Source organism: Prunus persica, chromosome G4 (genome assembly GCF_000346465.2).
Source record: "Prunus persica cultivar Lovell chromosome G4, Prunus_persica_NCBIv2, whole genome shotgun sequence".
Lineage (NCBI taxonomy): Eukaryota > Viridiplantae > Streptophyta > Magnoliopsida > Rosales > Rosaceae > Prunus > Prunus persica.
In genome coordinates this window covers 22,964,089-22,980,865 of record NC_034012.1, presented here as the reverse complement: position 1 = coordinate 22,980,865, position 16,777 = coordinate 22,964,089, and the positions used below count along the sequence as shown (strand labels likewise).

Here is a 16,777-nt window from a genome sequence, read left to right as displayed (position 1 = left end):
TTCAAGGTTTATGTGGAAGAAAATATATCAATGACTTCATAGGAGTTGACTTTTCAATTTTCTGATTTATTTTATATTTATTTTGAATATTTTGATATAAAAATAATAAAATATTCTTACCACAACAACAAACCACGTCGGTGTTAATAAATTGTAGACGTTGTAAATTGTAATAGACTACTAAGTCGTTAAAATGACGTCGTTAAAATGAGAAACCATGGCGGCTATTTAACTATACGACGTAAAATATATATTCCACGACTTAACCGCTGTCGTTACATAAACGTCGTCGATGATACCCTGAACCCTTAAGAAATTGAAGATATTGTAAACCATTAACGACTCAATTGTTCAAAGAACGTCGTCTAACTATTTTTTTACGTCGTATTTGTTTAAAACACGAAACAACAAAATACGACGGTTTTTGACTTTATTAGGTCGTTGGAAAAGTATTACACGTCGGTTAAGCAATTTGTATGTTTGTTTTTTTTTTAATTTAAGAAAACCTCAACAAATTTTTACATTACATATTATAGAGAAAATTTGTACATTATACATAAATATCAAGTGTTCAATAATTGCCCTGTTTAATAATTTGGAAAACAAACTCTGCCCATTCATTCCGGACTTCATCAATGGCTTCTTGGGGGTATGAAGCTTCCTGGTTTCCCTTGGCATACTGCATAAACAATGACTATTAGGGTTTATAAATAAAAAGAAATTCAATCACAGACGACGATATTTTTCATAACCGACGTAGTATATCCATTCAACGACGTTAATTTTACATGACCGTCGTTGATAATACAAAAAACGACGTGAAATGTATGAAGGTAATTTCTTCTTACCTTATTCTCAAACCCCAAGGAAGGATCCATGATGATGTCCCTCATGAAGCGCATCACATAATACCCGCATTCGACATTGCTGGGTTGCTTTGGTGTGCCTGAGAGAGTTTTCCAAATTACATTTTTACGTCCTGCTCGGGCTATGTGGGTATTATATATTTTTAAAGCACTGTTCACGATGTTTTTCGCCTCTTCGTCGACCACACGATGACCTGGCAGAGGATCCAGAAAATAGACGGTCTCCTTCTTTGCTCTTACAATCAGCAAGATCCAATGACGGCTGCACAAAATTAATATAAAAACGACGGTTATTTACAAAAACGACGTATTATAGTATTTCACACGACGAAATAAAGTAGATAACGACGACATTATATATTTATCACGACGATAAATAAATACCGACGTGGTTAGTAGTTTCAAACGACTAAATAAAATAAAACACCGACGTGGTTAGTTTATAAGCTGTCATTTATTGAAAATCATAAAAACAAAATCCTAAGGAGACTAACCCTGGATTGTAAGGCATCATGAAAATCTGTTCACCGTCTGTCTTCTGAAGTCGAGCTGCTACTAGTCGTGATCTTTCAGTTATTGTGCCAGAGTTGGCACTAACTGTAGCAGGGTCGATAAAGCCAACCATGCTGCACATATTGGCTTGTTTCAAAACATCGTGTAAGTACCTAAATACATAAAATAATATAAACAAGTCAGCACAAAAAAACACGACGGTTATGTATAAAAAAACGACGTATTATAATATTTCACACGACGTACTGAAATAGATGAGGACGTTATAATATATTTATCACGACGGTAGTTAGTTAAGACGACGTGGTTAGTTAGTTAAGACGACGCAATATATAAACCAACGAGGTATTATTTTAGAAGTACAAACCTCATATATACAGCCAATACAGTAGCTCCAATTTCTTCCATGCCTGCAAATTGTGTAATATCTTCAGGCAGGAGGAAGGTATCGCGCTCACCACCAAACACCTCCTTATCAATTGTAAATTGGAGTGTCTTATCCTCAGGCAGGAGTGTCGTTTCCACAAAACGAGAAAGGGTTTTTAAAGAAGATGGCGCCTCCATATTTGAATAATCACCAACTTCAATAACCTGTTTAAAGAAATAAAAAAAATGACGTGGTAATTCAATAAAGACGACGGTTTAAGGAATAAAACGTCGTCTTAAAAGTATTTAAACGACGGTGAAAAAACTGTCGTGGTAATTCAATAAAGACGACGGTGTTATGAAAAAAGCGTCGTCTGAAACCATTTAAACGACGGTGAAAAAACCGTCGTTTAAATATTTTATTACGTCTTAAAAAAATTCCGCCGTCTAAGTTGTAAACAAACGACGGATTAAATAAAAATATCGACGTCTGAAATTTTGAAAAACAAATAAAAAAGGCAAAGTTATGTGAACATACCTTGTCGTCATGCTTTTCTTCATATTCTTTCTCCTTTTCTTCTTCCTTCTCTTCATCTCTTTTTTCTTCTTCCTTCTCTTCATCTGGCTGATGTTTCCCCATTTTGGCAGTATCATCCTCTAAATGTAGGGATCTCACATCACCTCCAGAGCAGCTAGCTTTGTCAGACATTGGATTTTTGGGGCTTTGGCTAATTCTTGGTTTAAGCATGCTTGGATCAAAATTGGGAATTAATTGGGAAAGCTGACTCAGGAAATGCTCCCTCTCAGCCTCTACCAATTGTTTTGTCCTAGCCTCCATCCTTAAGGCCTCTTCCCTTGCCTTAGCCTCCATCTTTTTAGTCTCTTCTTGAAGGAGAACTCTTAAACTGTCCTTCAAACGGTCGTCAAAGCTCACCCTCTGTGGTTTGGGCAAATTGAAATATTGCCTTGGGGAAACACCAGCACCAACTCCCCTCACTCTGCCTGGATGCTCGGGGCCCAAAGCCATGGTCAGCACATCATTGCTGCCATCTACTCTGACTTTGCCTTCCGAGACTTGTTTCTGCAATTCATCCTAAAAAAAGATAAACAAAAAAACACACGACGGTTATTTATGTACAAACGACGTATTATATAATTTCACACGACGCAATAACGTATAAACCAACGTTATTATAACTTATCACGACGGTAGTTATACCGACGTGGTTATTTATTTAAAACGACGAAATGAATAAACAACCGACGTCTTATGCTATAATTAAAGAAAACATAGTAGTGATTCCTATTTAGACCGTTAACGACGTTTTTAAAAAAGTTTCGACGTGGTAATATCATTCACACGACGCGAAAATGAACCACCGGCGTCTTATGCTATAATTACAGAAAACATAGTAGTGATTCCTATTTAGACCTTTAACGACGTTTTTAAAAACTTTTCGACGTGGTAATATCATTCACACGACGAAAAATATAACATACGACGTAATAAGAATAATTCACAGTTTAATAAAAATTTAAAACAGAGTGAGTAGGCTTACAATTAATTTTGCTTTCTCTGCCACCTTTGGATCAGGGATGTTACCATGTTTGTCCTGTCTAGCTCTCTTCCATAAGGTAAATCGATCAATTTCTACCCCAGGCATGGTTTCCTCCAATTGATCCTCCAATCCAGCATATCCTTTTCGAGACAATCGATGATTGTACTCGAGTTTCTCCCTAATCTGTGCATGTTGAGAATGCACAGACTCAAAATCTTTGGATAGCCTTGAAGCTACAAAGGCATCCCATTGTGCTTTCTCTATGAATTTATATGTTTCAGGGGGTTGGCTTAATTTCTCCCTGTCATTGGTGTATGGAAGGATATAATGCCTCGTTAGTGTAGACTTGAAATCCTTCCATTTCTTGGCAGCAGAAGCTAAAACAGAGGTCTTGCCCCCTTGGCCTACGACAAAAGCCATGTCAACTGCTTCCCAAATCTGCTCCTTTATATCCTTGGGGATTTGGGACCATTTCTTGTCCACAAGTGGGATCCTGGAGCGTGCCAACACACCAATATACGACTGCATCTCAATATGTGCTTGGCCAACACCTTTCCCCCTTTTATTGTACTCAACAATTGGCCTCAGTTTCTGAAGCTTTCTCTTCACAACACGAGGCATTGTGCTCATACCTCGACCAGTCTTTGAATCATTAGAGATTGTTGTCTGGCTGGTTGGTTCTGTCTCAGCAGATGATGAAGCAAACTTCATCTTCTTCGAAGACTTCATCTCCTTCGAAGACTTATCTTGAGGAGCTACCATTCCAAGCTTCTTGGAGCCAGAATCCTTAGTTTGTTGTTGAGAAACCATTTTAACAGACAAAACTGCAAGTGAAAATATTTCAGGAAAACATTAAGAACACAAACGACGGTATTAAAAAAATACGACGTATGATATGATTTTAGACGACGCAATGAAATAATCTCAGACGTAATAAATGTTTAAAACCATTATTTATATAACGTCGTGGTATATATGTTCACACGACGTCAATAGTAATACACCGTCGTGGTAAAACTATTATTTATATAACGTCGTGGTATTTATGTTCATACGACGTCAATAGTAATACACCGTCGTGGTATTAACATTCACACGACGTAAAACAATAAGATATTTTTCGTCTATATTAGATACCAACCCTAGTTTCTTTTTCTTTATATTTTATCAAATAAGGGAAAAACAAAAACCATTGTTCAGAGAAATCAAACCTGCAATTAAACAAGCATATAAAAAAAGACTATTATTTTAAAAACAACTTTGTCAATTTTCAGACGACGCTAGAACAACTGACGAACCGTCGTGGTCTACCGTCGTCTTATTTAGTTGAGGTAGTTGTCTTCAAAGTTGGAAACTTTCCCTCTTTGTCTGTATATTTTATCAAACTTGGAAAGAAGTAAAATGATTTTGGCCAGAAAAAAGGTAAAAAGATTTTTCAAACAAAAAACGTATGAGCATGCAAAACAGTAACCAAAATAGTGAAAATGAAAGCTTACCTTTTGCGTGCAATGAAAGCAAGAGGAAGATGATCGATGTTTAAGTTCAGAGACGACGAAGAAGACGAGAGGAAGACGATGAGAAACTCTGACAATGCTCTGACAAGGAAAAAAGACGAAAAGGTTTCTCTGGGAGATTGAAATTTTTAATCGGGTTTGGAAACAGTGCATGTGTAAGTCGAAAAGTTGCTTACATATAAAACCATTTCAAAAAAATAATACGGCGGTTACATTTAACTACGTCGTTTTTAACTAACACGACGCAATATTTTTCGTTCGACGTGGAATCATTTCATTTAACGTCGTTAGGTTTAATATAACCGACGTGGATTTTAATTTTTAAATTATGAATAGAATTTTTTTTTTCCCGTGACCTTTCAGTTTATTTTTCAATTACAGTGCGTTATAAATAGAGTTTTTTTTCCGGAGGAAATTTAAAACGAAGGAAATTAATATTCTGCAATATGTAAAGTTTCTTTTTTGGATGACAGATTTAAATAAAATAAGAATATAAAAACAACTAATGTGTAAGTCAAGTAGACGAAAAGTTGCTTACATATAAAACCATTTCAAAAAAATAATACGGCGTGGAGTTCTGTAATGTACGTCAGTAATACCGACGTTGATTTTACAATTTAAACGGCGGTTTTTTTGGTAAGGACCGCCGTTGTTTTTAAAAATTTATTCTATAAATTTGTCGCTTTCATTCATTTTCGCGGTTTACATTTAAGGTTCCAAGTTCTTCCTCTCTCAGAGACACTGTCTCTCACATCTCAAAGACAATAATTTGGATGTCTTTCTCAAAGAGAAATTGAGCTTACATTTAGGCTAGTTGACAAGAAGAAGCTTGTCAACTAGCCTTCTCACTTCCTTGATCAAGCCTGATAGGACACTTAGTGCTTCTGAATACTCCTTGCTTTCCATCAAAAGAGATGCAAGCCTGGCCTCCACTCGCTGTCGAAGGAAAGTTCGCTTCTCAGGGAAATCTGAAGATCAGATGTGCCTGATCCTCTGCTTGATTTTTTTGACTAAGAAGATCCGTCAGATTTGTGATAGCCTCTTCCTTTATCCGTAGAGCTTCAGAAGAAGAAGATGGGTTTCAAGAATGCGATAAAGAATAGAAATGGCTTCAGATGGCCTCTAAAGCATGAGCAATCGAATCAGTAGTTGCTGGGAGATATGATGAAGACATTGTCAATGCTTTTCTCGTCGTCTATATTAAGGTAAGATGGCGGTAGATTTATAATTACCGACGTAGATTATTTTGTTAAACGTCGTTAAGTGTAATACAACCGACGTGGATTTTATTTTTAAATTATAAATAGAGTTTTTTTTCCAGAATTCTTTCAGTTTTAGTTTTCAATTACAAAGCGTGATAAATAGATTTTTCTTTCCAGAGGAAATTTAAAATGAGGGAAATTAATGTTCTAGAATTTGTAAACTAACACGACGCAATATTACTAACCCGAGGAAATTATAAATAGATTTTGCTTTCCTGAAGAAATTTTAAATTAATTCAGTTTGAAACAAAACGACGATTTTTTGTTATGCCGTCGTTTTTAACTAACACGACAGATTTAAATAAAATAAGAATATAAAAACAACGACTGTTTTTGTACTACTGTCGTCGTTTTTCGTCGTCTTAAGTAAGACTAAGACGACGTAATATATTTGTTGAGCGACGTTGATTTGTTTTTAAACGTCGTTAGGTATAATATAACCGTCGTTGAAAATTGTCTCTCTGATTGCAAATTTGCAACGACGTTGATCAACTTCCAAAAAATTGTCTCTCTGATTGCAAATCTGTGTCATCTGTTAAGATTATGATGTGGAACAGAGTTCCATCTGGTAAGATTTTGTAACCCTTGGGATCTCAGACAAATCTGATTATGTCGGCGGTTTTCTATATAAACCGTCGTGGTTATTTCAATTCTTGTCATTAAGTAGATCTACCGACGTAGGATAAGAAAATCAAAGAAAAAAATTGTTAACAAAAATTCTTATTAAGACGACGGTTTAAATTAAAGGTACGACGTATAAAATGAATAAATACGACGTTAAATTTTATAGTACGATTTAAAGATAACGTCGTAGAACTATACGAGAATGACGTCGATATATTTATATTTTCCGTCGTTGTAAATTAATTTAATACGGCGATATTTTGTATTTTAAAGCCGTGGATTTGTTTGTAATTATACGGCGTCTTATACGAAAACCTCGTCGTGTTATTTTATGAGTAAAAACGGCGGTTTTTATTGAAATCGTCGTCTTTACTTTCTACGTCGGTCGATTCATAACTTCTGCCGTTCTTTGTTGGCTTTGATTTTACACTGCGGAAATCTGTTTCAAATAGACGTCGGTTGTTTAATTAGGTACGTCGTTGTTTTTGAACAGCCATTTGAATCTCCATTTTTTAGTTGTCTAAGGTGGTATTACACGACGGTGTTTTTAGAACCGTCGTCTTTTTAAAAACCACGACGGTTTTCACTTAGACCGTCGTTGTTTTCTGGTCGTCTTTTTCACTTTTTGTAGTAGTGTGTGGACAAGCGTACCAGTGGGAAATCATGCCTAGTCTTGGCCTTTCTGACAGTGAGATATTCAAATTCTGCGAACCATCTGAGTGGTTGAATAAATTATGGACCTACTAGTTGGTTAATCCTAACTATCCCATATACGGGAGGACAGTAGGGAGCTCAAGAGAGACTTAGGACCCCGTATTTTGATAAGTTTGTGAGGTGGCAATTGCGGAAATTGAAAGACAAAGATAAGATTGTCAAAGCGAAACGTTACACCATCTACTCTCCAATGGATGGGCAACCATGTGCAGATCATGATAGGGCAATTGGCAAATGAGTTCAGCCCCAAGAATATACTATCATCAAAACGGAGGTGGCGATACCTTTTCCTTCTAAGTTGGGAGTGTTGGAGGGGAGAAAAGTGTTCCTCCTGAGATGGAAGGGCGAAGTTCCCCACTGGCTTAGAGACCATTTGTTGGTCGACAAGTCAGCTTTCTTTGGTGTGTGAGCGTGCCATTGCTAGCAATGTAAATCCTAGCAGACTTCTTTTTAGAGTGGATAACTTGCGCCCCAAGTTACTGACTTCTAAAACAAATGATTGTGAATTTGGGTGAGGAATATCTCCCAAGTAAGTTCTTTTCTTGCCTCAGACTGGTGAGGACTTTCATAATTTATCTCAGTATCAAATGACTGTTCTGGCCAGAAATATTCGATAGAAGTTGGGCTGTTTTAGGCAGAACTGCCTTTTACAAAACAATAAATATGCATATCGATGCTAGGAAGGTTAAAAGATGGCCGGAACTCCGTTTCTGCTTGGATGGAAGGCTCTGGTTTGGGCTGGACTGGACGCGCCTGGGTCGGTCCGTACTGCTTCGTGACTTCAGATGCTAGGCTGAGCTATAAATCGATACCAAAGTTCGATTTTGGCAGAGCTTTATGTTTACTTCACGCTTCGTGAGGCCTTTGAGTGGGCAGAACTGCAGCTTCTTCAGTTTGAAGGGGCAGAAGTAGCTATTCTCGAGGGTTTGGTAGGCTAGGGATTGCACTACGAGCGTTGTTCTGCTTGAGCAGGACTCTTCATAAGTTCGCTGAGGTCTCCACGTTTGTGAAAACTCAAACTCTGCTTGCCTTGGCTTTTGCTGAACCAAATTTGTAACGAGAGAGATCTCGTTTTAGAAGACTTATTTTCTAAGTCTGAACTTTGGAATTCTGATCTAAAGCTGGTTTCTCTTGGAATCCAAGTGAGCTTTTGGTTGTTTTCTTGTTGTTGTTTTTTTGATTGATTGATCAATTGAGTGTCCTTTCCTTCCTTGCCTACTTCTGCTTTTATAAGAGACCCTCTTGGGGAGGTGGTTTTTTTTGTTTTAAATTTTAATAATGGGCGGTAAAAAGACCTCCTATAATGTAAAGTAAAAGGGATTTTTATCAATCATGGCAGATAGGCTCTCAGTAGTCACCTCCTAAAGTAGTCCCTTCCCTGGTTTCCTGGGTGGCAGCTTTCTATTTCAACCAACGCCACCGTCTGTGTGGGCTAAATTTTATGGCGGTTGGTTTTCTTTTGTATTTTCTGAACAGCTCCCTGTTTCCCGTTCTAACTTAGAAAGCGTGACCCGTGAATTCCTTGGAAGATGGTGTATTTGCTTTTTGGAGCAAAATCTCCGATCACATATGGGTTTTGATCTTCTGCTGGTAGTGTTTTTAGAGATGTCCCTCTCATATTTTTAACTTAGTTGGAATTGCTAACTTTTCAAAGCTGAGGCAGTCACGTGGGTGTGTTTTTAATCCCTTGGGTTTGAACCTTAAAGCCCAAATGACAGTTTCTACGTTGGTCTTTCTTGGGCTGGGGGTTTTGTTTTTGACATCCTGGCGTGAAGCCCAACTTGTCTGGATGCTAATTTTGTTATTCTCAAGTTTTTGGGCTGGGCAGGTAATTTTACCATGGGCCTGTCTTTTGAACTTTGGCGTGCCAAATTTAGGCCCAAACAATGCCCCCTAAGTCTGAATCGTTTTGGAACTGGAACGGTTTCAGACTTAATGTTTTTGCCACTAATTTGCGCGCCAGTCTTTTCCATTTTTTAGCCTACGTCTGCCACGTCCGCCTACCACGAACTAGAGTTCGTGGGAAAACGGCTAGTTATTAGCTAGTTACTAGCTAATAATCATCAGGTGCCGTCCCATCTTCTTCTTCCCACGTTTTCGAGCTTCTCTTTAAAAGAAATTCAAATCCACCGTTTCTGAAAACCTAGCCCTCCTGACTCTGTTCTTCCGAGCTTTTCTTCGGGATTTCCATTTTCTTTCACTCTCTCTCTGCTTCTTCTTTTGAATCAGAAATGTCTTCCCCAAGGTCTCGTGCTCAGTCTTCTTCAGCTCCAGTTCCTCCCGATTACATTACTGGGACCGGGATTGATGCTCATGCGATAGAAGTCAGGAGCAAGCTTCATCCCTTTGCCCAAAAGAACCTGGACGAGAATGTCCTTCATTTGTTTGAGAACACCTTGGTGTTAGGGCCTCACTGGTTTGGTCCTGTTCCGGCTGAGATGGCAGAATTGCTGAGAAAGGATGCCGAGGCCCCTTTGTCCTTTGAGAGTACTTCTGCCCTGGCTTCTTATTCGTGGGTTAGCAAGAATTTGAGCCGGTCTTTCCCGTCCAGCGAGGTGAGGAACAGTCCGGTCAAATGGGCAGACTGGATTGACAGACTTCTCCCGAGATATGGGGGTCACTGGAGGAGAGCCGGGATTTATGATGCCATTCTCCTGTCCAAGCAGTCGATTAACAGAGATGAGAACCTGCTTGCCGCTGTTTTGTGCTTCTGGAATTCTGCCAGCAATACATTTGATTTCCGTGTGGGTCCTATGGCGCCAACCCTGCTGGATATGGCCCAGATCTTTGGGTTCAAGCCCCATGGCAGGCCTGTTGATGCTGTTGGAGATTATCACAGGCGGAAAAACCAAGAAAAGGTGGCCACTCCCTTCACTATCTCTCCAGCCACGATCAACCAGAACTGCTCTTTCTCCAATTATCTGAAGAAATTTAGTGCTGAGAAGGACAAGGATCAGCAACACATGTTGTTCCTTCTGTATTGGCTGAACCGGTTCGTTTTCCCAAATCGGTCTTCGGCAGTTCTGCTTGAGTACAGACATCTGGCAGAAGCGCTTCACAATCACACTGATGTGGGGCTTGGGCCTACAGTTCTGGGTCACCTTTTCAAGAATCTGCACACTGCCACCCTGGAGAATCCACTGAACCTGTCGGCCCCTGGCGCATTCTGGATGATCCAGATCTGGCTGCAGGTCTATTTTCCAGAGCTAAGGTTCCCAGACATAGTTTTGCCTGAAGACCAAGTCCTGGCCCTTCCTCTGATATCGGCAGAAGTGCCCAAGCGTTCTATTGAGGAGTACTTGATGCTCTTCAAGCATTGTACAAAAAGGTCGGCAGCTCAGTGGCAAGTAGTGGTCAGAAGGACCTATCCTTGGTTCCAGACCGGATTTTGGCTGTTCGAGAAGGAGCCAGAAGACGAGGCTGCCAGAACAGACTTCAGGAAGAAATTTCTAAGCCTTACTCTACCCAGAGATCTACCCCATGGTGGGGGCAAACCTCCAAATTATCATCTGGGGGCAGAAGTCTATCACCCCAACTTCTGTGCAAGGCAGCTTGGCTGTCCTCAGCTCATTCCGCTGAAATCATACCGGAGTTGCAACCGGGCCTCCTCTTGGAGGGATGCAGATGATCTGGAGGTGCACAAGGATGCCCGGTGTGCAGTGAACAAAATCAACAACAGCACGGATGCCCTCTATCCCTCGTGGGAGCCGAATTCCTGCAGTTCCGCTGACTTTGACGCCTGGTGGAAAGCCAGATTCCAAGGTCTGCCTGCTTCTGTTACTGCCCTCAAGGTGCTTTTTGATGGTTGGGAAAACTGGCTCATTTTTGCGGATGGGGACGCCAAAACGCACATGGTCCAGACCATCAAAGACATCAATGCACAAATCATAGAAGGTAGATTTCTGATTCTGTCTGGGATTTGTTCTGTCTTGATGATTGATTTCTAATGTCTGTTCTGCCTATATCAGATCCTTCTCTGACCAACGTAGGTGGGCAGTCTGTTCAGGCTGGAGAAGTGATCGGTAAGTTTCCTTTTAATTTGTTTCTTCTGTCCTTTCCTGCTGGATTGGTTTCTAATTCTCTAACTTCTTGGTGCAGTCTCTTCTGTCATTGCCGCCGGGGACTTGGAGCTTTCTTCTGCAGATGAAGAAGATGAGGTCCAGGTAGAACAAACCCCTGCCGAGGCCGCTCTTTCTGGCAGAAGAAAAAGAAAAGGACCTGCCCCTCCTCCGGACAATACCATGAGGCTTGGTATTTCAGGTAAGCTCGTGATGTTCCAGCTATTCCTTTCAAATTTATTTTGACTTGCCTTCTTTTTCCTAATCTTGCTTTTGTTCTGTCCAGCTGAAAGTCCTTCCCCTCCTCCTACTAAGTTGAAAAAACTTAAAAAGAGGAGTGAAGTGGAGTATGTTGCCACAGAAGAAACCGCAGCAGTCCCTACCACTACCTCTGGGACGGATGAAGAGCTGCGAGAGGCTTTTGAGGAGGTGGAGCAGGAAAAAGAGCTGGAAGACTTGGAAGGAATGCCTCAGGAAAAAGCAGCAATGGTGGAAGGAGAGGTGAGTTTTATTTCTGTGATTTGTATCAGTTCCCCTCTCGCCCCATTCCTTCTGTTCTGACCCCTGTTTTGTAGGAGGAGATCCCTGCTGAGGTGATTGCAGAGAGCATTGCCTTGGCGCAGAAGCAACAAGGGGGTCCAAGGGCTGAGCTGACTAGCTCAGAACTGGCCTTATTTGAGGATGCCGAGGCAGAGCACTCTACTGCCGCTCCAGCGGCTGAGGATCAGGCGAAGCGGTCTGCATCAGAGCCTGTGGATCAGGCAGAACTATTTGTTGTAGTTCCGGAGGCTGAGGTGGAAACAACTGCCGCTGTTCCTGTGGTTGTGGTAATTTTCCTCCTTACCTGTCCATATTTTCCTGCAATTCTGCTTTGTTCTTCCTTTTTAACTATTGTAGCCTTTCCAGGTAAAAGTGCCTAAAGCTGTTGGCGCCCTGGCAGCGGTGACCAGCCCCCTGAAGCCCCCCATTGTTGCTGTAAGCTTTTATAACTTTTAGGCCCCTTATTTTCCATTTTCTGCCTGGTCTTAACTTATGTTTTCTTCTGCAGATGCCTATTCATTCCTTTCCAGGATCATCTACCACGGCTTCTTTTGCTGATCCAGAACTGGAAGAGTTTGAAGCCATGGATCTGGATGCTCAATTGGATAGGTTGGAGAAACTCAGCTCTCCTCCAGGCAGGGCAAAATCTAGGGCAGTGGAGGAGGCCATGGAGAGTTTGAAAATCTGGCAGTCCACTGAGCTGGAGTTTGACCAAGATAAGGAAGCCTTTGATCAGCTGATGAAGGACTTGGACCTGCTACACAGACAGAACATGGCTCCGTAGCCTATTCTTGAGATGGGCCTAAGCTTGGCCAAAGATGTGCTCAACTTGCATGATCGTTATAAGGATCTTAGGCCCACCTTCAAGACTTCTGAGTTCTGCAAGGCCACTCATGAAGCCAACCTGGCTGATTTTGCAAAGCAGAAAGCAGAACTGGACCAGATGGTGGCAGGATACAAGGAAGCCAGGGCTACCGCAGACAAGCTGGAGAAGCAAATTGAAGAGCTCCAAAAACAGCTGGCAGAGTGCAGGGAGGTACAGAGCAGGCTTGGGGCTTGACTGAGTTCTAATACCAAGGCTACTTTCCTTGTGCAAAGCATGGTTGTAGCTTCCAGGCCAGCCTTGGAAATTGCAGAGGCTTCAATTCACCAGGGGGTGCTGCTCTAGAAAGAACTCTCTGTCAAGAAGGCGAACCTGCAGGAAACCCTTAGGAAACTAGGATTTTAGTTTTTTCTAATTTTAGTTTCTTTTATTGTTTGAATAATTTGCCGCGAGGGTGGCTATTTTTATATAAGCTTGTTTATTTGTTGCCCTTAAATAGCATTTTACTACTTTTCATTTACTCTTGATGCAATAACCGGACACAGTATTGAAAGTAAAAACAAAATAACTTTAAAGCAAAAATAGATCCAAACAAAATTCTTTTCAAAAAACAAAAAGGGGTCAGTCTTGTTCCTCTTCTATCCCAGGATCTGTCTGTACAGCCTGCGAATCCCACATGGTTGGATAGAATTTCTTTAACCATTTGCCATTGATTGAGGCAGTATGAATAACTCCATCTCGGTCCTGCAACCTGTATGCCCCCATTCCGAGGATCTGGTTAATTACAAAAGGGCCTTCCCATGTAGGTGACCATTTCCCATATCCAGCTATATGTGCTCCAAGGGGCAGAATTGCCTTCCAGACTATCTCTCCCTCTTCAAAACTCTTGTTTCTGACTCTTTTGTTGTAGGCCGTCGACACAGCCTGTTTTCCTGCTAAGAGTTTGTTGAGGGTGTCAATCCTGCTTGCATCCAATTCTTCCAATTCCAGCAACATGGCTTGAGAGTAGTCTTCCCCAGTGAGACCGTGCTGGTGAGCAATTCTAAGAGACTGGACTGCTATCTCCATGGGAAGAATTGCATCATGGCCGTAGGTTAGAGCATAGGGGGTCATGCCAGTTGCTTCTCTTTTTGAAGTTCTGTATGCCCACAAAGTCTCTGATAACTTCTCATGCCACTGCTTTGGATTCTTCTCCAGCATCTTTCTGATGATATTGATAATCACCTTGTTACTTGATTCTGCCTGTCCATTAGCTTGAGCATAGTAAGGAGTAGATTGAAGCAGTTTGAACTTGAATGTTTCTGCCATATCTAGCATATCCCTAGATATGAAAGAAGAACCCCTATCAGTTGTGGTTGATTCTGGAATGCCAAACCTTTGTATGATCTGTTCTTCTATAAAGGTGATGATCTCTTGAGATGTTGTGGTTTTTACTGGCTTGGCCTCTACCCACTTGGTGAAATAGTCTGTGGCAACAATAATGAAACAGTGCTGCTGGCTGCTGGCTGGATAGATTTTGCCAATGAGATCCATTGCCCATCCCCTAAAAGGCCATGGTTTTACTAATGGATTCATGGGAACCGAAGGAGCCTGCTGGATTGGGCCGTGCCTTTGACAGGCTTCACATCCCTTGGAATAGTTGATGCAATCCTTCATCATGGTTGGCCAGAAGTAGCCATACCTTCTGATTAACCAGCACATCTTTCTTCCTCCTTGGTGAGCTCCACAGATCCCCTCATGGGTTTCTCCCATGACTTTCATTATTCTGTCTTCCCGAGGCACCTTAATAGCACCTCATCCTTACTTTTTCGGACCAAATCTTCATTCCACATGAGATAGTTTGTAGCCATGATTCTGACTCTTTTCTTAGAGGGCAGAGTGGGATATTGTAAGTAAGTCATGATAGGCTCCCTCCAATCATCTTCAGTGATTAAGGCAGAATTGACTTCTATCTCCATCCCTCTAGTCAAAACAGATGGTAGACTTTTCCTTCCTATCTTGATGATCCTCTGGACGCAGTCTTCGGGCATTTGTATGCCTGATGCCACCTGAGCCAGTTCATTGGCTGCAAAGTTTTCCTCCCTTGGGATGTGTTCCCAAGTAGCTTCTCTAAATTCTGTCAATAGATTCCTAGCTGCTACTAGATATACAGCCAGAGAAGGATTTAGACACTTGTATTCTCCAGCAATCTGTTTTAGGACAAGCATGGAATCTCCCAAGATCTCCACGGATTGGATTCCTAATTCTACCAACATCTCAAGCCCTATAATCAAAGCTTCATACTCGGCCCTGTTGTTGGTGCACTGGAAATCTAACTGGAAGGAATAGCAATGTCTGACCCCCAATGGTTCTTCCAGAACAATCCCGGCTCCTGAAGCCTTATCTGTCTTTGATCCATCAAAATATAGTTTCCAATGTGTGAGATGAATCGAATAGATTGGATTGTTAAGGCAAAATATAGCAGATCCGCATTTGCTATGTCCAAAGAGTCCATGTTTTCAATTTCCTCTCCTGGGTGATCTGCTAGGAAGTCTGCCACAGCTTGCCCTTTGATAGCTTTCTGGGGGACATACCTGAAGGTGAATTCTGTCAAAGCCAAAGTCCATTTCCCAATTCTGCCCCTCAGCATTGGTCTTGTTAGCATGTATTTGATTAAGTCTGTCTTGGCAATGATGTAGATAGTGTGTGGCAGCATGTAGTGTCTAGTTTTACAGCAGTGAAATATAAGGCCAGGCAAAGCCTTTCTATTGCGGAATACCTTCTTTCCACTTCTGTTAATGTTCTGCTTAGATAGTAGACTGCTTGTTCCTTTCCTTCTTTGTTATCTTGAACTAGCAGACTTCCAATGGATACTTCTGATGCAGATACATAGAGCTTGAGTGGTCTGCCTCTTTTTGGTGAGGACAGAACTGGTGGATTTGAGAGGTAATGCTTTATTTCCTGGAAAGCCTGTTGGTGTTGTTCTTCCCACTTGAATGTTTGTTCCTGCTTCAGCCTTAATAAGGAAGAAAAAGGTTGGATTTTTCCTGCAGAACTGGATATGAATCTCTTTAGAAAATTGATTTTTCCTAGGAGACTCTGAAGTTCCTTCTTGTTCCGAGGTGGTAGGGCTTCTATGATGGATTTTGCTTTATTTCTGTCAACCTCTATGCCTCTCTGGTGAACTAAGAATCCTAAGAAATTTCCTGCTTGGACTCCAAAAACACACTTTTTGGGGTTCATTTTTAGTTTGTGCTGCCTCATTCTTAGGAATGCCTTTCTCAGACTTGCTACGTGGTTTCCTTCCTCGGGGGATTTAATCACCACGTCATCTATGTATACTTCCAAGGAATGTCCTATCATATCATGAAAAATGGAATTCATTGCCCTTTGGTAGGTGGCCCCCGCATTTCTCAAACCGAAAGGCATTACAGTATATTCGAAAGCACCTATATGTCCTGGGCTCATGAAGGCTGTCTTGTGGATGCCTTGTTCTGCCATCATAATCTGGTTATAACCTGCATTGCCGTCCATGAAAGATAGCATCTGGTTATGAGCAGCTCCATCTACTAGCATGTCTGCCATTGGCATAGGATATTCGTCCTTGGGAGATGCTTCATTCAGATTTCTGTAATCTACACAGATTCTAACTGCCCCTGTTTTTCTTTTGAGGACAGGTACAATATTTGCTAACCAATTGGCATAGATGGCTGGCCTGATGAATCCTGCCTTGAGCAGCCTTTTTATCTCTTCTTTGACTTTTAGTTCTGTGTCCATAGACATTCTTCTTCTGGCCTGTTTAACTGGAAGGTAGCCATCTTTGATTGGCAGCTTGTGCTCCACTAACTGCCTGTCTAATCCTGGCATCTCGTGGTAATGCCAGGCAAAACAATCTCTGAACTCCTGCAAAAGTGCCATGAGTTCAGTCTTGAGTGGTCCTTCAAAAGTGTGCTGATGAA

At 41.2% G+C, this 16,777-nt stretch overlaps 1 pseudogene across 1 annotated transcript in view; it reads left to right on the top strand.

The window, feature by feature from the left end:
* Positions 1 to 16,777, top strand: part of LOC109949016 — a 31,513-nt pseudogene that overhangs the window by 6,784 nt on the left and 7,952 nt on the right. The window contains exons 2-3 of the transcript XR_002271508.1: positions 7,339 to 7,454; positions 7,492 to 7,742. The product of XR_002271508.1 is annotated as a leucine--tRNA ligase, cytoplasmic-like (transcript). The remainder of the gene's footprint in view (positions 1 to 7,338; positions 7,455 to 7,491; positions 7,743 to 16,777) is intronic.